The sequence below is a fragment of the Vicia villosa genome, unplaced genomic scaffold (assembly GCF_029867415.1).
Source record: "Vicia villosa cultivar HV-30 ecotype Madison, WI unplaced genomic scaffold, Vvil1.0 ctg.000334F_1_1_3, whole genome shotgun sequence".
NCBI lineage: Eukaryota > Viridiplantae > Streptophyta > Magnoliopsida > Fabales > Fabaceae > Vicia > Vicia villosa.
The window spans coordinates 517,557-540,338 of NW_026705150.1; positions in this window are offsets into that span (position 1 = coordinate 517,557).

Below are 22,782 nucleotides of genomic sequence, written 5' to 3' on the forward strand. Positions count from 1 at the left end.
TGCTATATCTTTGCTTATCTCTTACCTTTATGCTTACCATGTTCCCTTAGGGCGGTGACTTCAATCTTCATTAAGATTAGCCACATGGAACAACTTAGGTTGTAGTTTATGCATGTTAACATAGGTAAAGATTCCCTTATCCTTGACCTTAGGGCCATTAGTATGATAATACTAGGATAGTTAGAGATATAGGTTCCCTTTGTGCATAAAAGACAAAAATCAATAAAACACAATAAAACATTAATAAATAGTGAAATAATAAAAAGGAATGGAAACTCTCGTCCCTCTTGTTTAAGGGGATCACTTGAGTGGAAGTTCCCAAACCTAAAAAACACAAACCAAGAGTCGATTGAGTCTTCCTTGTTTAAGGTTCACTCAAGACGCTCGACATACTTTCCTTTTTCGCTTCTAAGAGCACGTTACTTCCACTTCATTCCCAGCATAAGTCTCCAAAGGTTGAGCGGCGGAGTGTGATGTAACTGTTCACTAAAAAATACCAACAAACAATAAAAAACATAGAAAATCTTAACCAGAACTACGACGCTCTGATTCTTCTTAAGAGGATACGTAGGCATAGAGTCAACTCTAGCGAGCACAATAATTATTAAAAAACTTTAGTTTTAATCATGCATTGTGTAATACGGTGAACTGACTTTTTATCGATCGAAATGTCGCGGTAAGCAAGAGTCGCCACCGACTTTTATTTTATCCAAACAAATTCAGAAAGGCAAAAAGAAACAGAAAAAAACCTTTTTAAAGAAATCTAAGTTCGGGGGGTAATTTATGCAAAGGGAAGGTGTAAGGCACCCTTTGCATCCATGGTTTTCCATGGGCTCTTAATTGCTTTGCTTGCTCGTTTGTTTTTAGAAAAAGGTAGATGAAAGAAAAAAGTGGACTTTAGCTCGTAAATGAGCGTAGCCAGTTTTCGAAGAATTGTGAGAAAGAATATTAAAGATGAGCATTGCAAGGCAATTAGGGGCAATTACCTTAAACTCAGATGATAGGTCTCTTTTTAGCCTTTCAGAATGAAAGGGTCAGTCCTTGCCATAAGAGGGCAGGAAGCCTTTCGTTTGGAGATTGAAGGGTCGTCGAAGCATCCTTTGCCATGAGACTGTCCCATGCCATAGAAGGGCAGGTAATCTAAGGCAAGGATCAGAATAAGCCATTTTTCGTTAGGCAACCAGAAGATACCTCAGCCTTTTTCCGTAGGCAACTTCCGAGGGTCGAGGTCATATCTGTGTATCGAAGGCAGCATCATTTAGGGTCGTGACCTTTTTATCGAGGCAACATGGCTGAGGTATCCTCGTATTCGAGGGACTTGGCTTATTCTGCAAAAAAACACAAGGCAACAGGCAACAAGGCAACAGGCAACAAGGCAACAGGCAACAAGGCAACAGAGAGGTTACCCAAAAGCGTGCGTGTGTGCACCAATCACGTGATTATATTTAGAAAATTATCTTATAATTAATTATCTACATTGATTTAAGGCTTGCACTCCCTAGGATTACTAACCACGCAGTAATATAAAGCAATAAAGGGGGGCGGGAAATTGTAACCAGCGGAGGAGAGGGGAATTGAAACCAGGGGATATAATTAAAAGCAAAAAATATTTATAGTTTAAGGTTTAGGGTTACCGATACTCGTAGCTTTGGCAATCGACAAACCCTGAAAGAAAATTTGGAAAAGGAAGAATAAAACAGAGAAAAGTGGGTGAGTGCATTATTGGTTCCAATGCAGGTATAGTTAACCCTAATCAAGATAAAGGATGAACAGAAAAGAAAAAGAAAGGTAAAAGAAACTTAGCTTCGATTGATGAAGGTTGATAGTCGGAGGTTGCCTTGAGCATTGACTCTGACCATCTGAGAATTAATAACCAAATAATAGGAAGCAGTGAGTGTATGGCTAATTCAATGGCAATTAAAGTTAACCCTAATTTTTATAAAAAAAACAAAATGAAATAGAATGATTATTTAAAATAAATATGAAATAGGACTTAGCTTTTGATCCATTATGGCGCGTAATCGGAACGTATTTGAAAAGCAACCCTGAAAAGGCACAGAAAATAAAATATTTTAGTGTAGGGCAGTGTCCTTGTAAACCCTGATTCGGGCGTTAAATAAAATTAATATGATTTTATTAAAGATATTTAAATAAATGACCTAATTTTAAATAATATAAAATAAAATAAAATAAATAATAAAAATATAATAAGTTATAAATAAAATAAATAGAATAAATAAGTATTAATTAAATAAAATAAATGTGAGTAAATAAATAAATATTAGTAATTAAATATAATAGTAATATAAATAATATAGATATAATAAGTATTATGAAATAAATAAATATTGTTATTATAAAAAAAGATTTTTAGAAAGTATATAGTTTTATAAGTAAAAAACAAATAACAAAACAATGTATAAATATATAAATAAATAAGTTGTATAATTAAAAGTAAAAGAAAATAAATAAATAAAAAAACTCAGCTTGATTCAGTGTCGCTGTGCTTGTGAGGTTCCATGGTGCACTTGCCGTTCCAGGAACGTTGGATCTGTTGAGATGATGATCTGATAGTTGATACGAGAAGGAGCATGGTAGGCACGTACTCCAGCGTAGCGTAGGATCGGGCATCAAATAGAGGCATGGCGTCTTGATCAAAAAAATTTATGTCTTGAGCATGGTTCGAACCATGGTTTCTCTCCTCAATAGCAACAACCTTTACCAACTGCGCTAGCTTTTCAATTTGTCTCGATAATGCACTAATTACAAGATATAAAAAAACAAAGTTTGTATATGAATTTAAAATCAAAGAACGCGCCCCTGTTTCTTCTTCCTCTGAAATTCTGCGAAAATGAAGAACGCTTTTGCCTACGGTCCCTTTCCGTAGCCATAGACTTTCAATATGAAACCTGCAAATAATCATCAGCAAACACAAAGAAATAACCCAAATCAATCATATACGAGCCCACGAGTCTTCTGAGCCCCTTAATTTGTCCTGAAATTGCTTCTAAGTGGGGTTCCCAATTTCAAAATACGAAACCCTAACAATGGTAGAATCTCGTACCTGTGTCAATACTCAAATTAACCCATCCAGAAACAGTCTATGCATACATACAAGCGCGAATATATCATTGAAACATGTCTATGATGCGTGAATTGACGTAATCGAACATAACAAAAACAAAGCAAACCGTGGTGATGATGGTTATGATTCCGGGCACTACGACATGTGGTGATGATCGGACTGGCCTCAGAGAACGCCGATATCGCCTGTTTGATCCTTAGAATAGGTTAAAAACGGCTGCCATCTGGAAATCGAGTCTGCCCCGTTTGAGATCCTTTGAAGTTCTGTTGGGATTTCTCTGGTCCGAATTTCTCTTTCTTTGTTTCTATGATTTTTTTGCTGCCAAAGAGAACCAAAAAACTGTTAACATGAAATTGTAGTATATTTGGTAAGATTTTTATGAAGCTGACGGTGATGAGAAATTGTTTGGAGATTGTGTTGCGAGGTTCATGGCTGCGAAATCGTCGTTGTTCGATTTGTCCTTCCTCCCTTTTTAGGTTTTGACAAAGTTATGCTGGAATGTTAGTGGAGGTTTGTGATGTAGTAACTTTTTATACGTAAAAAAAACGTGAAGGTATACTATAATGAAAAATTATGGATGAAAAATTATGGATTTAAGATTTTCTATTCACTGTAACGTGAAAAGATGGAAGGTGAAAAAAAAAGGTTAGTGTGAGGTTTTCTTTTTGTGAGGGGAATGAAAAAATAGGGGTTGTTCGTTGTCAGCATAAGGATTAATAAGTTGGTATATATAATAACTAGGTTAGGTTAAATGAGAAATAAAACATGGATCCTAATTAAAACAATTGAAAGCCCAAAGATTAAAACAAATAAATAATAAATATTAAAATAAAAGTTTCAAAATTAAAACAATACAATAAGAATAACTAAAAGTAAAATAATAAATTAAAAAAGTTAGTAAGTGGGATTCGAACCTGGGACCTCTCACCTGCAAGCCTTACCTTCTTACCAGTTGTGTCAACTCATTTATTCGAAATTGAATGGCTTTTAAAGATATATGAATGTCATACAAATATTTGTTATTTAAAAGATACAGATCGTTTAAAGTAAACTATCGTATATTTTAAATAAGCAAAATTAATTAGTGTAAAATAATGCGGGTAAATTTTAGGGTATGACAGCTGCCCCTGTTCAATCTTCTTAAACCTGAAGATGTAGAGTGGTCTGTATGCCAGTCGGTATCTGAAGGTTGGAGATGATTGAACACAAGAATACCAAGAAATTTGCCCTATTTGCAGTAGGGACTTTTTGTCGGAGATGGGCTTGTAGATGCCATCTGGTAGTTGTTGGAGTATGGATTGTTGCGAAGTTTCTGCTTTTGCCGTCTTCTCTTTTTTGTTTGAATGTTTGAGGAACCGTCAAAGGTGTCGACTCAAGTCTGTGTTTATTTAAGGAACCGTCAAAGGTATCGACTTAAATTCGAAGCATATTGTTGAGGCACCGTCAAAGGTATCGACTCAGATATGCAGATAGCTTGTATAAGGAACCGTCAAAGGTGTCGACTTATATCTGAAGTATGTCGTTAAGGAACCGTCAAAGGTGTCGACTTAACTCTTGATGTGGGTTGTTAAGGAACCGTCAAAGGTATCGACTTAACTCTGAAGCATATCATTGAGGCACCGTCAAAGGTATCGACTCAGATATGTAGATAGATTGTATAAGGAACCGTCAAAGGTATCGACTTATATCTGAAGTGTGTTGTTAAGGAACCGTCAAAGGTGTCGACTTAACTCTTGATATATTAAGGAACCGTCAAAGGTGTCGACTTAATAATTGAGAATAGATTGTTAAGGAACCGTCAAAGGTGTCGACTTAACTCTTGCAGATAGAGATAGTAATATCCTGAAAAATAGAGGTTAGTTTTCTTATGTCATGATGCATGCGTTTATGTGATGAGTATCTCAAAATAAATGAGAAACTTCGTATGTTATGGATTTGTTATATAGTGATGTATGCGATGTATGAATATGTTTATGTCATGTGGTATGCGAATATGATTTATGTTATCTTCGTCGAGAAAATAAATCTCTATGTCTTTGTGATTTTGACGTCTGGTCTTGTCTTGAAGATGTTTAGCTGGGGATTTATGACTTCTGCTTGGGGATGAATAGTAACTTGATGTTCCCTGATTGGGGATAAAGGGGAACCATGTTGGGGAGCCATGCCTTTGTCGGGGTAGGAGTGTTGGAAGACATCTTCTTAGGGATTACTCTGTGGGGATATGATCTTGCGAAATCAGCTTTGTGGGAAGACGCGGATGTCTTGAATGTTGCCCCTAGTATTATAGTACCTGTCGTTTCTGGACTTTAATTAGGGCACGCCACTGAATGTTGATCAAGATGTCAAGCTGGACTTGTATAGATTTGCCCCGGTTAGTAGGAACTTTGGGAAAGATTCGTCTCGCGAGGACTTTATGAGATTTGAACCATGGGCGACATGCCCCTTAGTAACCATTGGTCCAGGACAATGCCCCATATTGATTGGAAATAGCTTAAGATTTGTTTGGATGCATGCCCCTGATTGTTTTTGGCATCTTTGAGAGATTCTCGGAATCTTGACTTGATTTCCCCAGATTGACCGGGAAATAGTTTGACTTCCGCTTGGGATGTATGCTTTTGTCTTTTTGGCATTTGAGAGATTCTTCGAATCTTGACTTGATTGCCCCAGATTGATTGGGAGAAACGTGTCATGCCCCTTGTATATGTAGGAGACGTTGCCTATCGGGATAACTTTCTAGTCATTAGTTGTACCCTGTGCAAGTTCTTTCTGATGCTAACATTTGAAATTATGTAGCAGAATATGTTTAATAATGAATTCATGAGATGCAATGCATACGTTTGTCTTGAGTGTTTTTTTTTTTTTGAAAACATTAAAACCAAAGATGTAAACGTGTGATGTTTGTAAAAAAACATGATATTTGTAAAAACATGATATTTGTGACAACGTGATGTTTTGTAGAAACGTGATATCAACTCGGCATTTTTGGTAAACCTTAAGGAGTCAGGATACCTTTTTGGTGACAGTATGCTTTCGAACTAACCATGCTTCAATTAGGACTTTCAAGGGTTGTAACGTGGCTTGGTTCACGGTTTTAAGAAACAAAGGATAAAGGCTCAAAGTTTATTTGTACCCACCCCTCTTCGTGATGTTCTTCGATCCTAAGCTCAGTTAATTCGACTTATGCATTCAAGTTCCAAGAGACTTTTGGATTTGCACCTTTGATAATGATGATGGTTCAGAAGCAAAGATAACTTTTGAGATGGCAGTCACTTCTTCCTTTTGGTAGTTACAACATTGTGTTGTTCAGGAACTTATTGACTTCTCTGTTTTCATCCTTTTGATATCCCTAACTTTTGCCTGAACTGTTTTTTTTTTCTTTTTAGATTACAGTCAGCGGGATGCCTTGATTTTTGCCTAAGTCACCTTTTTTATTTTTGACTTAGCAGGCTTTTCTCGGTGTATATGTTTTTTCATTTTTTCCTTTTTGAAAGATATTGACTGCCTTGTTTGATGATTGATGAACCATCATTGTCTTTTCATTGACATCTCCAACACTCCTTTGATGTGTGCGGATGAATGCTTGTGATTGAAATCCTTGTTGAAAGGTGTACTGAGTGATTCTCTTAAAATAGAATGCACAGCCAAATTAAACTGAGAACTACCCTGCCCCAGGTTATGATCAAGGGTTTTAATTAGTAACAAAAAAACTTCTACTCCTTAGGCTCAAAGGGGTTGACGAGGGATTAACATCCTTATATCTCCACTGTTTTAGGAATTGAAACAATGCCTGTACATCGTCAGCATAGTCCATTCAAAAGCATACTGTATGAGGTTGCGGTATCGTTTTCGTCATCCTCCCTCAAAAGGTTTACAGCTTAGCAGGAGTTGAATAAACACAAAACATATGCAAAGTAAATACGCAATTTAAAATGAGTGATAACGAAATAATGTATTCAAGACAAACATATGCAATGCACTGATGATAATTATTAAAACAGATAATGTCTATCATGATTCGAATGTTTAAATAAACAGAATAAAATTTGCGCATGAAAGTAAATCTAATGATTAAAATTTCATCCACTTGGACATTAATCAGTCTTGTCGTGATTATGCCTGGGAGTAGTGATCACTACAGGAGTCTTGGGATGGGGGAATTCAATTTCACCAGCATCGATCATGTCTTGAATCTTGTTTTTCAATGACCAACAGCTATTTGTATCATGACCAGGACTATCAGAGTGATATGCACACCTCACATTAGGATTATAGCTACGAGCAGAAGTACTAGGATTCTTAGGGGGATCCTTTAAAGTGATCAGCTCCGACTTTAGTAGGTGTTGTAATGCTTGAGCCAATGACATATTGATCTTTGTGAATTGACGCTTAGGTACATCTGACTTGCGTCTTTGTTGTGGAACTGGTGTAGAGATCAGAATTGTCCCCACAGATTGGTTGGGTTCATTGCGACCTTTCCGATTGTACCCAGTATTGGCCATATGAGGTTTCTCAGGTGAATTGAAGTCAATGATCTTGCAATCAATGAGGTCTTGGATCATGTGCTTCAATGGTCCACAATCCTCTGTATCATGACCAGGACTGTTTGAATGATAAGCACGTCTTGCATGGTACTTGTACCCAGGAGTGGGATTGGTAGGAAGTGAATATGGAGGCAATAGAGTTATCAAGTTCTGATTGAGCAGTTGTTGCAGAGCTTGAGATAGCGGCATGGGTAACGGAGTGAATGACCGCTTAGGTTTGGATTTCCATTTATCTTGCACACCTTGATGCTTATGTTGATTCTTCTCCTTCTCGATCAGGAGTGCCTTTAATTCTTCTTGCCCCTTGGCCAAGTAAAAGATCATCCCTTGGAATTGGTTGTTCTGAGCTTGGAGATTTTTGACAGATTGTTCAAGGTCCATGATGCTGAAATAAACAGTGAGGGGGTGAGAAACCTGTGGTAAGAAACCTGTTATGCGATGTTATGAATGCAAATGCAATACTTTCAAGGATCTTTAGGCATTTAGTTAACAACATTAGAAAATGATTTGACCGCGTCCTTATTTGAAGAAATCTGAACTTTGTCTCTGAACGTCTTTCTTTGAGAATCAAGCTCACCATATCGAGTGGGTCATCGCCTCTGATTCGGGACACTTCTGAATTTGAAGATACATGGCTAGAGGAAAATAAATCCTCTTGCCCCTTGATAGGTACTGAGTCTTTTAATTGGAAGGCATGCGGCTTGAGAAAAATAAATCCTCCTGCCCCTTGATTAGGAAGTCAACCTTTGATAAGGGCACCTGAAATTGTGCGTCCTAAATTCCTAAGATCCTTGAAAGGGTTAGTTAAATCATGTTATGCCTAGGATGTCATGATGTCATGATGTTATGCGAATGCAGTTCATTAGGCATAGTGTGGGGTAGTAAGGACAAACAAGTCCTTTTAACAAAACCTGCAAGGAAACGAAGGTTAGTAGCAAACACCAACAAGTCACGCAGGTCACACAAGTCACACAATTTTGCCTTATGGTTAGGCTTGCACGTGGTCCAGAGGTATGTACCCTTCTTCCTTTCGTTTAGTTGGTTCATCCTGTCCTAAAAAGTAACCAGGTTCTATGGTGCTCATATCCCTGATCTTTCTCGTGGGCATTGTCTCAACATAGCACTCAATCGGCCAGCCAAAAGCATCCCTTGAGTCCAATCTCAATGAGTGTAGCATCGAGTATCAATCGGCTCCAGTCAGGAATCCGAAGCCAGCTATCTCGCTACTTCCTATAGGCCAAAGTCAAGTTCAACTAAGGTTCTAAAGGCGAATTAGTGCTCATGACACCACGCGGTAGCCAAATGTCTCCTCGATCATATTCAAGGGCCATCAGGACAAACCAAAGCGTCGCACTAACGGTGGCCACCAGTTCAACCATAACGATACATGTCGTACAACCTCCCTGGTCTCATGCCACATACCTAAGGTACACTAGATCCGGGTGTAGGACCTTTCACACAGCAGAATTCCCAAAACAGCCTTGAAAATTAAAACAAGCAAAACAAACAATAGAAAACAATTAAAGTGTATCCTAAACTTTTAAGGTAACCCCTCTTTTATCGAATTTTATCCCCAGCAGAGTCGCCAGTTCTGTAATACGGTGAACTGACTTTTTATCGATCGAAATGTCGCGGTAAGCAAGAGTCGCCACCGACTTTTATTTTATCCAAACAAATTCAGAAAGGCAAAAAGAAACAGAAAAAAACCTTTTTAAAGAAATCTAAGTTCGGGGGGTAATTTATGCAAAGGGAAGGTGTAAGGCACCCTTTGCATCCATGGTTTTCCATGGGCTCTTAATTGCTTTGCTTGCTCGTTTGTTTTTAGAAAAAGGTAGATGAAAGAAAAAAGTGGACTTTAGCTCGTAAATGAGCGTAGCCAGTTTTCGAAGAATTGTGAGAAAGAATATTAAAGATGAGCATTGCAAGGCAATTAGGGGCAATTACCTTAAACTCAGATGATAGGTCTCTTTTTAGCCTTTCAGAATGAAAGGGTCAGTCCTTGCCATAAGAGGGCAGGAAGCCTTTCGTTTGGAGATTGAAGGGTCGTCGAAGCATCCTTTGCCATGAGACTGTCCCATGCCATAGAAGGGCAGGTAATCTAAGGCAAGGATCAGAATAAGCCATTTTTCGTTAGGCAACCAGAAGATACCTCAGCCTTTTTCCGTAGGCAACTTCCGAGGGTCGAGGTCATATCTGTGTATCGAAGGCAGCATCATTTAGGGTCGTGACCTTTTTATCGAGGCAACATGGCTGAGGTATCCTCGTATTCGAGGGACTTGGCTTATTCTGCAAAAAAACACAAGGCAACAGGCAACAAGGCAACAGGCAACAAGGCAACAGGCAACAAGGCAACAGAGAGGTTACCCAAAAGCGTGCGTGTGTGCACCAATCACGTGATTATATTTAGAAAATTATCTTATAATTAATTATCTACATTGATTTAAGGCTTGCACTCCCTAGGATTACTAACCACGCAGTAATATAAAGCAATAAAGGGGGGCGGGAAATTGTAACCAGCGGAGGAGAGGGGAATTGAAACCAGGGGATATAATTAAAAGCAAAAAATATTTATAGTTTAAGGTTTAGGGTTACCGATACTCGTAGCTTTGGCAATCGACAAACCCTGAAAGAAAATTTGGAAAAGGAAGAATAAAACAGAGAAAAGTGGGTGAGTGCATTATTGGTTCCAATGCAGGTATAGTTAACCCTAATCAAGATAAAGGATGAACAGAAAAGAAAAAGAAAGGTAAAAGAAACTTAGCTTCGATTGATGAAGGTTGATAGTCGGAGGTTGCCTTGAGCATTGACTCTGACCATCTGAGAATTAATAACCAAATAATAGGAAGCAGTGAGTGTATGGCTAATTCAATGGCAATTAAAGTTAACCCTAATTTTTATAAAAAAAACAAAATGAAATAGAATGATTATTTAAAATAAATATGAAATAGGACTTAGCTTTTGATCCATTATGGCGCGTAATCGGAACGTATTTGAAAAGCAACCCTGAAAAGGCACAGAAAATAAAATATTTTAGTGTAGGGCAGTGTCCTTGTAAACCCTGATTCGGGCGTTAAATAAAATTAATATGATTTTATTAAAGATATTTAAATAAATGACCTAATTTTAAATAATATAAAATAAAATAAAATAAATAATAAAAATATAATAAGTTATAAATAAAATAAATAGAATAAATAAGTATTAATTAAATAAAATAAATGTGAGTAAATAAATAAATATTAGTAATTAAATATAATAGTAATATAAATAATATAGATATAATAAGTATTATGAAATAAATAAATATTGTTATTATAAAAAAAGATTTTTAGAAAGTATATAGTTTTATAAGTAAAAAACAAATAACAAAACAATGTATAAATATATAAATAAATAAGTTGTATAATTAAAAGTAAAAGAAAATAAATAAATAAAAAAACTCAGCTTGATTCAGTGTCGCTGTGCTTGTGAGGTTCCATGGTGCACTTGCCGTTCCAGGAACGTTGGATCTGTTGAGATGATGATCTGATAGTTGATACGAGAAGGAGCATGGTAGGCACGTACTCCAGCGTAGCGTAGGATCGGGCATCAAATAGAGGCATGGCGTCTTGATCAAAAAAATTTATGTCTTGAGCATGGTTCGAACCATGGTTTCTCTCCTCAATAGCAACAACCTTTACCAACTGCGCTAGCTTTTCAATTTGTCTCGATAATGCACTAATTACAAGATATAAAAAAACAAAGTTTGTATATGAATTTAAAATCAAAGAACGCGCCCCTGTTTCTTCTTCCTCTGAAATTCTGCGAAAATGAAGAACGCTTTTGCCTACGGTCCCTTTCCGTAGCCATAGACTTTCAATATGAAACCTGCAAATAATCATCAGCAAACACAAAGAAATAACCCAAATCAATCATATACGAGCCCACGAGTCTTCTGAGCCCCTTAATTTGTCCTGAAATTGCTTCTAAGTGGGGTTCCCAATTTCAAAATACGAAACCCTAACAATGGTAGAATCTCGTACCTGTGTCAATACTCAAATTAACCCATCCAGAAACAGTCTATGCATACATACAAGCGCGAATATATCATTGAAACATGTCTATGATGCGTGAATTGACGTAATCGAACATAACAAAAACAAAGCAAACCGTGGTGATGATGGTTATGATTCCGGGCACTACGACATGTGGTGATGATCGGACTGGCCTCAGAGAACGCCGATATCGCCTGTTTGATCCTTAGAATAGGTTAAAAACGGCTGCCATCTGGAAATCGAGTCTGCCCCGTTTGAGATCCTTTGAAGTTCTGTTGGGATTTCTCTGGTCCGAATTTCTCTTTCTTTGTTTCTATGATTTTTTTGCTGCCAAAGAGAACCAAAAAACTGTTAACATGAAATTGTAGTATATTTGGTAAGATTTTTATGAAGCTGACGGTGATGAGAAATTGTTTGGAGATTGTGTTGCGAGGTTCATGGCTGCGAAATCGTCGTTGTTCGATTTGTCCTTCCTCCCTTTTTAGGTTTTGACAAAGTTATGCTGGAATGTTAGTGGAGGTTTGTGATGTAGTAACTTTTTATACGTAAAAAAAACGTGAAGGTATACTATAATGAAAAATTATGGATGAAAAATTATGGATTTAAGATTTTCTATTCACTGTAACGTGAAAAGATGGAAGGTGAAAAAAAAAGGTTAGTGTGAGGTTTTCTTTTTGTGAGGGGAATGAAAAAATAGGGGTTGTTCGTTGTCAGCATAAGGATTAATAAGTTGGTATATATAATAACTAGGTTAGGTTAAATGAGAAATAAAACATGGATCCTAATTAAAACAATTGAAAGCCCAAAGATTAAAACAAATAAATAATAAATATTAAAATAAAAGTTTCAAAATTAAAACAATACAATAAGAATAACTAAAAGTAAAATAATAAATTAAAAAAGTTAGTAAGTGGGATTCGAACCTGGGACCTCTCACCTGCAAGCCTTACCTTCTTACCAGTTGTGTCAACTCATTTATTCGAAATTGAATGGCTTTTAAAGATATATGAATGTCATACAAATATTTGTTATTTAAAAGATACAGATCGTTTAAAGTAAACTATCGTATATTTTAAATAAGCAAAATTAATTAGTGTAAAATAATGCGGGTAAATTTTAGGGTATGACACATTGCATTAGTGATAGATACACCCTTTAGATAGAAACAGACATAGGTGGATACCATCGAGTACGATGGCCGTGAGGGGTGCTAGTACCTTCCCCTTGCGTAACCGACTCCTGTACCCTATTCTCTAGTCGAAAGACCTTGTTCTTATTCGAGTTCGGTTTTCTGGTATTCCTTTCCCTCGATGGGATAAATATATTAGTGGCGACTCTGGTTCCATTTTTTCGCGGTAGCGACAGGCGTGTCTTCTGCTAGTTTCTCCTCAACAACCAGTTTGGCTTCCTTGGTGACCTCTTGTTTCTTTGTGTACTGCTTCAAGTGTCCATCTCGGATCAATATTTCTATTGCATCCCTTAGGTGGATGCAGTCTTCGGTGTTATGCCCGTGGCCTTTGTGGAAACAGCAGAACTTTGATTTGTCGACGTTTGGCCGTGTAGGCATGGACTTTAGGAAACAGACTTTTCCCGTTTGAAATTCGGCGTTCACGCATTCGTTCAAGATGCGTTCCCAGAATGCGTTCAGTGGGGTGTATTCCTAGAATTTTCTCGCTTAGGCTTTGTAGTCCTTAGGATCTCGACCTTTGTCTTCTTTCTTCTTGTCGGATCCCCGATGAGAATCGTCTTGACGGGCGCCTTTAGTATTTTCTTCCTGCCTGGAGTTGCAGACCGCGTGAGTGGCCTCTTTTTCCTCATATTGTATGTACGCCTGGGCCTTGAAGAAAAATTCGTCCAGAGTGGCGGGCGTCTCGATTCCGACGGCTTTGGAAAAATCTGAACGTGGCTGGACACCTCGTTCGAGCCAAAACTTCTTCATGTGGGTGGTTGTGGACACCTGCACGACTTCTTTGTGGAATCTTTCTATGTAGGCCCGAAGCGGTTCTTCTTTCCCCTGGATGATGGTTTCCAGGGAAGCCTCTGACTTCAGATGTCTGCGGGAGGCTGTGAAGTGCCTCGAGAAAAGTTTTCCGAGCACTTGCCACGACATAATGGATTCATCGGGCAGACTCTTGTACCACTTCATGGCTCCCTTGCGTAAAGTGGTCGGGAATAACCGGAATTTGATTGCGCCCGGTGCCCCTCTGTAATCCAGGAGGGCGTCGATGTTTTCGATGTGCTCTTCTGGGTCAGTTGTCCCGTCGTATGTGCCTAGTGGCGGGGGCTTCTCAAAACCGGTCGACAGGGGTGCCTCCAGGATTGCGTGGGACAGAGGGCCCCGACGCTCCTCCTCCTTGTCGCTGGCGGAAGGCGTGGTGGATCGCCTGTGGCTTTGCCTGCGTCGCATACGGTTGTCATCATGCATTGCGGGAGGTGAGTTGGATCTTCTTTTTGGTCGAGGAGACTGCGAACGGTGTCGAGAGCGGTGGTCGCCAAACCCTTTTCTTGGAAATGGGACCCGCGTTTTCCCTCGGGGAGGGGGGACGAGGGCCTTTCTTGGGGACTTTCCCGCGATGGGAGCGAGTTTAATGGCTGGGGGGAGTCTTCGTGCGACGCTTCTGCTCGAGTGCCCCGATCCTGTTGTTTTGTTGTTGGATAAGCGTGTTCGTCCGCGCAAGGGCGGCCAGGACGGCGGCCATAGTTTGATCCTGGGGAGTTGGTCCCTTGGAGGAGAAAGGGTTTTCCAGAATCTCTTTGTGGTTGTCTTTGCCGCTGGTATCTCCGAGGTGATGGACGGTATCTTCGTGGAAACCCTTTGGGGATGGAGATGCCGTGAGACCGTCACGAGGATGTGGAACGGTATTTCTTGGTGGGGGAATGACGACAGAGATGTCGTTCTTGTTGATCACAGTAGCGTCTAGAGAAGAGGAGTCTTCGTTGTTGCTAGCCATGGATGATGGTTGAATTTAGAGCTTTGGTTTCCGAATTCTTGCAAGGGACAAGAATGGATCAAAAAGTACAAGAAAAGGAAACGGGGGAGCTGAGGGTTCCCACAGACGGCGCCACTGATCTTACCGAGCAGATCAGATGGCCACCAACGGTGAAGCTTGAAATCCGGAACGGTTGGAGGGAAAAAAGGTGGTTGTACCTGCAAGGCACTCCGATGCCAAAGTAAGTGTTTGAACGACAAGGTACAACAAAGTGAGAGATTTTGGGTAAGAAAAAGGTTACCTTGCCCTCTCAGACTAGAGGGCTATTTATAGGATTATCCTATGCGGAAAAGGTTCCATTTTTGGAGGGCCCATGCGAGGCGCTAGGCTAGAAGTACGCGAACTGACTACTACCGAGCACGAGGTCTGGTGTTTACCCGGAACGGGCCGGGGAGCGATGCCTCGTGTGTTGGCCAGAATGCCTTGGGCCAAAGAGTGGATTGGCCCAATTTAAATAATTGGGCCGGTCCAGAACAAATACATTACATCATATAACAACAATTACCAGTTCTTCACGTCATAGCATCATCAATCCAAAAATAAATCAAATACATCACTTAAAATATACCAAACATCACCTTCCAAGAATCAATCAAAGACATCACTTATTCCAAGTATTATGCAATGCCATAAATAATGAAATGCAACTTCATAAGGCTCATGCATGTGGTACCAAAGCATCACTCATGACTTAGTCATCGTTATTCTCCAAAGATCCCTACCAATAGGATCGATTCCCGCTTGAAATCGGAGCACCTCACGAGTTGCACTCAATCCACACTATGGGATTAAGGCCATCACTGGACTAAACCGTCCTAACATCACTGGATAAATATCCTGCAAACTTCACTGGACAAAAGTCCTACAAATGCTATGAATGAATGATGTGCAACACCACATAAAATACGACCACGGCTAGTCAACACACATCATCATTCATCATATTCATCATACATCATCACATACTTCATTTTACACACATCATCAGTTTATCATATTAATCATATTTCATCATATACTTCATGTTACTCACATCATCATAACATCATGAATTCATCATATAATATACGTCAAGTTACGACAAGACATAGCTAAATTAATTCACAATAGAAAGAATTACATATTGGTATATCACCACATGATCTCATAATATTATCATAAGGAAAACACGCGTCATCATCATAATAACATCATGTCATCATAAACAAAACACTCATCAAGTTATACCAAAACATGGCTACGTCAACTCATAACAAAGGGCATACTTCCTATGTTAACACTACATAGTTCTTCACTTAATCACAATTCATGCACTATAAATTATAATACTACCTCTTATGATTCATTTTATTCCACCATGGTATAGTTCATTGTGTTAGCTTTCCAACTGTCATACCCCAAAATTTTCCCTCTCATTTTTAAAGACAGAAATCTTCAAATGTGAAAATAATTGAAGAGGACATCCTAAGCTTTCCAACAAATTCAAAATTATTCCTAAATAATGAAAATTGAGAAAATTATGGCTGGTGAAAGTTGGGAAATTTTGAGTTAGTGCATAAAGTCCAAATTGAGCAAATTCATTATTGGGCCACAGTTTTAATCCAATCACCCCTTAAATTGTTTTATTTCAATTGTTTTGATTTATTCATTTAAATAATTCAAAATAAGGAAAATAAAATAAATTAAGTTTTTAGTGAGGTCCAAGCCCATTTTTCTTTTAACCTAATGTTTTCTTATAAATAACTAACAACCCTTATTTTTAAGGATTGACCAACCATTCACCTCTACCAAATTCTCCGTTCCCATACACTAACAATCAACAACTCTCATAATTTTACACCCATCCACAATAATTTTTTTTTTGTTTTGGGGTTGAAAGATCAAAAGGAACAAGATTTTTTTTAGAAGCAAAACGGATCCACAACGCCATCCTCTTCTAATTCTCCTTCCTCAGGGTTGCAATTCCGGTTGCAGCACAGTGAAAATTTTTCCAGCCTATCAGCCGAATTCTAAAACTACAATTTCGATTTGCTCCGAATTTTTTCCAGAAATTCAGAAAAAAATCGCGGAACAAATCTCAAATTCACAAAATCGCAAATTCCTCTTTTTTCTATTTGATTTGATTTGATTTCTATTTTCATATTTTCAAACAAATCTCAAAAAATTTGTAGGTTCGTGATCTTATTTTATTTGATTTATAATCAGGTTTTTATATTTTTTTGATTTTATTTTAATCACTTTTCAATTTTTCCATTTGCTTTCTTAACCGGAATATTGGAGTGGTTTATCAACATGTTTCCTATGGATTGGCCAAGTGGATGGAGCTTTACCCCTTGACCTCAAGGGGTACCCAATTGGTTTTTTGCCAAATCAAGATTATTCGTATTTGGTCAAAAACCTTTTGGTTTTTGGCCGAATCAAGGTTATTCGCCAAATCAATGTTATTCGTAATTTTGGCCATAATTTAATCTTCTAAACCCCGATTATTTTCTTGTGTTATTACTATTACTTTTATTACTATTCTTATTCTTATTATTATCCTATTTTTGCAGGTACTTCCTTTGACCAAAGGGGAGCAGAGGTAAATTCTATCTCCCATCACTCCATTGCCTTTTCTAATCACTTGCCACTTACTTGATAACCTTGGTAAAATCTCTATTTTTTATCCATAAACCCTATTTTAGGTAAACCTTAAAATCAACAAAGATATGGTAATTATGTTTTATTAATTTAACTTTGATTTAATTTTAGGTTTATAATTAACTTAGTAATTAGGTTTCATTAATTTAACTTTGATTTAATTTTAGGATTATAATTAACTTAGTAATTAGGTTTTATTAATTTAACTTTGATTTAATGTTAGGTTTATAAGTAATTTAGTAATAACCTTTAGACTTAGGTTTTATCTCACCCATTTTCATACATCAATTTTTTTCAAATCGCGATCCTCTCTTCTCATCTCATACTCTATGATTGTCATATGTGTGTTAATTTTTATTCATTTAATTACTTATAATTTTTATTCATTTAATTATTTATTTAATTGTTCATTTAAATTCTAGAAGGTGTATAGGTTTCCAATTTTTTTGATGTAATAGTAATTGTGATTTTTATTTTCCCGCACTTTACTTTTCACACTCCCCTGTTTTTGGTTATGTACCCCTTAATCCCGAAGCCATGTAATAGCGTAGGATTTACTTTCCGCACTTTATTATCTGTATATGTTTAACTGTTAGAAGTATGCTTAGGATTGCATAGAAATATTTAAAATCAATCGTAGATCACTAATTCCAAGATTAAAATATCTGAAATTAACACACTTCTTTTACTTATGCACACACCCTCTCTTCTGTTGCCTTTCGATATAATAGTCAAGTCCCTCGGATGTAGGGATACCTTAGTCTGCTGACTACGAATAAAAATCATCATACAAAGATCATAGTCCCTTCGATTGCTAAGGTATCCTTACTTGTTGCCTAAATGACTATTTTCATCAATTCATAATACTTCCTACCTTCCTTATGGTATGGATAGCCTTATCGCAAAACGATGACCCTTCGATGACCCGCACATCCAATGCATAAGACTACCTACCCTCAAATGGCATGGATAGTACTATCACCTAAGTAAAGACTTAAAGAATAAGTTAGACCTTATAATTTTAGGGTATGTTACTCTTAATTGCTCACTCAAATCAAACATTCAAAATACTTTTCACACCTCCTTTTCAAAATGATTTCAAAGGCTACACTTATTTACAAGTTAAAGTCCTTTTTCAAAATCTTTTCTAAACAAACACGACACCTTTTTAAACAATTCAAATCAAACAAGTGAGCTAAGCAATTAAGAGCCCATGGATAACCATGGATACAAAGGGTGCTTACACCTTCCCTTTGTATAACCTACCCCCCAAACTCAATCTCTTTTAAAAGGTCTTCCTGTTCTTTTGGCCTTTCCTAATTGGATAAAATAAAAGTCGGTGGCGACTCTTGCTATCCGCAACATTCAAAAATTCAGTTCTCCCACCGTATTACACCAACACTTCAAACAGCGCATCAATCGAAGTTCGAGAACCCAAGATATGGCCTTTACAAGAATCTGTCAAAATTTGGTCTATCTCGAATCTGCTTGCGCTGACCCATGCGTCGACCGCTCGCTCAAAAATCATAACTTCCCCTTGCCTCGGGTCAGCTTGCGCTCACCTGCTTTGCATCGACCATTTCTCTGTTTGCGTCGACCATACACTGCACGCGTACTAAATTTTCTTGCACTTTTCAAACCAGTTCCTTTGCGATTTTTACACATATTAAGCCTAAAAACACCCTATAATCACCATATTTCATAGTCAAAAATACAATTTAATACATTTTATCTTATGTGTATCATCTATTGCATATTAACATAGCTAAATCATCAAATTCATCATATCATCATCAAACCCTCATAACCCAAAATTCCCCAAAACCAAATCATACAATTATTAATCACTTAAACCATTTACGATAATCTAGATAAACTCCCCATACCTTATATTGTAGTTAGCTTTGATTCTCGTTGCATTCTCTCTACGAATCCTTCTGTGTTCTTCGTGCCCAAGCTCTCTCCCCCTTTGTCTCTTCTCTAAACTTCGATCGTACAAAATGAATCTCTCTTTCCTCTTTTCTCTTTTTACCCCTAGGACCCCTGATATGGATTTCCTCTTTTTGCCCTCACTTAACCTCTTACAATTTACTATTTCGCCCTTATCATCTCTAACACCAATATTATTCTATTTTATTAATTAAAATAATATTAATTAATTAAAATAATTCCACTTATTATTCTAATTTTTCTAAATTATTCTAAAATACTCCAAAATCTCTCAATACATATAAGCATCACACAAATCACCACAACATCACATGAATCATCAAAACATCATATAAGTCATCATAATCTCAAACATCACAGATCATCACATTTTCAAATACTTCACAAAAATCACTAAAACATTATATATATCAAATACTTCACGATGACTCGTATATTCATGCCAAATTAATCAAATAAATAATTAATCTAGAATTTAGGGTGTTACATCAAGCAGCTGAATAGGCTAGCCATTAGTGATGGAAACCGTGAGAAAAATCCTCGCAATTATGGGTTTAACAACTGGTGAGAATGTTTTAGTAAAATAAAACCCCTTTACTTGGTGAAAGCGTTTGGCCACCAATCTGGCATTGAATTTGTTGACAGCCCCATCTACATTTTCCTTAACACGAAACACCCATTTGCAAGCGATTGGTTGTCTATGAGCAGAACGAGGTACTAGAGTCTATGTGTTGTTTTGTAGAAGACATTGATACTCAACCTGTATGGCTGCAAACCATTTAGGAATAACTAAGGATTTTCTATAGGAAGTAGGCTCAACATGAGTGAGGAGTAAGGTAGGTTGTAGTCTGGGTTGGTCAATGCCATTTTTGGATCTTGTTTGCATGGGGTGAGTGTTGTGGGGGTGAATTCTGGGTGCAGGAAGCAGAGCCAGAGGAGGAAAGATGGTAGAAGTAGACATTGATGTGAGGGAGGGAATATGACTATGAGCAGACTCAGCTTCCTGAATTTGGGTAGAGTTAGCTTCATGAATATGATTGGAGTTAGTGGAATAAGTATTGTGGGAAGGAGGAGAAAAGGCTGAAAAATTAGACTCATAGGTGTACTTGGGTGTGGAAACAATTATAGGTGAGGACATAGGATGAGAATGTGCCTGAGGCACAATATTAGAAGATGTGGATGGCACATAAGAGGTATGAATGAGAGTTGCATGAGGAGATGAAGGAGTTAGGATGTTTTGAAGGGTATTGGTAGGAGGGACATGAGTGCTTGGGCTAGGGTAAGACTTTGATGAGGAGGGAATTAGTTCTACATAAGGGAATCTTATTTCATTGAATAAGGCATCTTTAGAGATAAAAATACTACAACTAGGATCAAGATACTTGTACCCTCTATGTGTGGGAGAGTATCCTAAGACCATACAATCCTTAGAGTGCATGTCAAGTTTGTGTTTATTATAAGCTCTAAAAAATGGGAAGTAAGCACACCCAAATGATTTTAGAAACTTATAATTAGGAAATTGGTGATGTATAATGAAAAAAGGTGATTGGTTGTTTTGAGAAATGGAGGGAAGCCTATTGATAAAATAGGTGGATGTTAAGAAAGCATGATCCCAAAACTGTAATGGAATATTTGCTCGAGCAAGGAGAGTTAAGCCAGTTTCCATAATATGCCGATGTTTCCGCTCCACTAAACCATTTTGATGGTGAGTGTGAGGGCATGCTAATCTATGAGTGATTCCTAGACTTGATAGGAATAGAGTGAGAAGCCTAAATTCTCCTCCACCATCTGTTTGGATGTCTTTAATTTTATGATTCAATTACAGTTCCACTAAGGCTTTGAATTTTTTGAAAGTGTCAACAGTTTGAGATTTTTGTTTAAGATGATAGATCAAAGTATACCTACCATAGGCATCAACAAAAGTAAGAAAATAGGTGTATCCACATGATGAAGTGATAGGGACAGGATCCCAGAGGTCATTGTCATACCCTAAAATTTACCCGATACGATTCATGTCTATTAATTTATTGAGGGTATTTAAATTAGGAGTTATGGGGTTTAACATTTGTATTGTTAAACCCAATCTCTTATAAAAAAACCTTCTAATTGAATATGGGGGTGTATTTTAGAGGAATTCTTTTGAGCCCAATTTGAGCCCATTTAGAGTTTTGCTTGAGATCCTTTAAATTTTTAACTAAGTATTAGTCTTTATTAATTTATATATTTATTTAAAATTTATTAAGTTAATTATTTTGTTTTAGTTAATTAGAGTTATTAGTTAACCAATTATTAAATAAAGTAATATTATTCTTTATGGTATAATTTATAGTATTGTTATTTTAAATTATGGTTATTAGGTCATTCTTATTATTCTAATCAATAGAAACTTATATAATAAAAAATACTCTTTTTATCTAGTAATTAGGTTTTTAAATAACAAGTTGATCCATCTCTTTGTTAATTTATATTTAGTTATTTAAATTATTATTAATTATTATTTTTATTAATTTTTTTTTTTGAGAATGTTGACCGAAGTCAACTAGGGCAAAGCCCTGTTCATCTTCTTCTTCTTCCAGCTGCGGCCACCATCACTATCTCACAAACCCTAATTTGTAGAATTCAAGCCCAAGTCCATAAAGACCAAAACAAAATACACACAAAATGAGATATTTTATTTAGTTTATGAATCATTACAACATATAAAAATTTCTAAACGAAAAATCAAATCAAAACCTAAGACTAAAACAAATCTCTAATTAAATCAAATATATTACAATCAATTACAAAGCAAATCTAATTTATAAAAATCAAATCAAAGATTGAATCACATCAAACAGAATCAAATCCAATTTTATTAACAAATCAAATATATTACAATCAAATCTATTTTACAACAAATTGAATCATTCCTAATATGAATTAACCCTAAGGCTATAAATAAGAAACCTAAGTCTACAGAAAAGGGGATGAAGAAAAAACCCTAATCTAAAAGACGGAGAAAGAGAGATCGGAGAAGGGTGTTGAAGCGCGAAGCCTTCAACCTTACGTCGACACCTGCAAGCAAAAAAAGAAGAGGATTAATGTAACACCCCATAAATTTCTTTATTTAATTTAATTAATTTTTTTATTAAATAATAGAATTAATTGAATTATTTGAGAAATATGGATTAATAAGGCTAATGGGCCAGTGTCGCAAGTAGCAATTGGGGGGTGTGTCAATTGCAAAGCCTTTTTTCTAAAATAAGGTTATATTTTCATAAAATAGAAAAGAGGAGGATTTTGTGAAAAGAGAACCAAAAGGAAGAAGAAAAGAGCTGAACGTGAAATTGGGAGAAGAGCAAGAGTGAAGAGCAAGGGCATCCAAGAATTCGACATCGAGGTAAGGGGGGATTCTTCTCATTAACCTCTATTATGGGTTTTATGAATGATTCAATAGAGTTTGTATGTTAGGATTCTAAATCGGATTGAATGTCGGGTTAGGGGTTGATAGCATAGAATAGATGTGGAATTCGTATCAATTGAGTCATATGATAGGTTTAGGG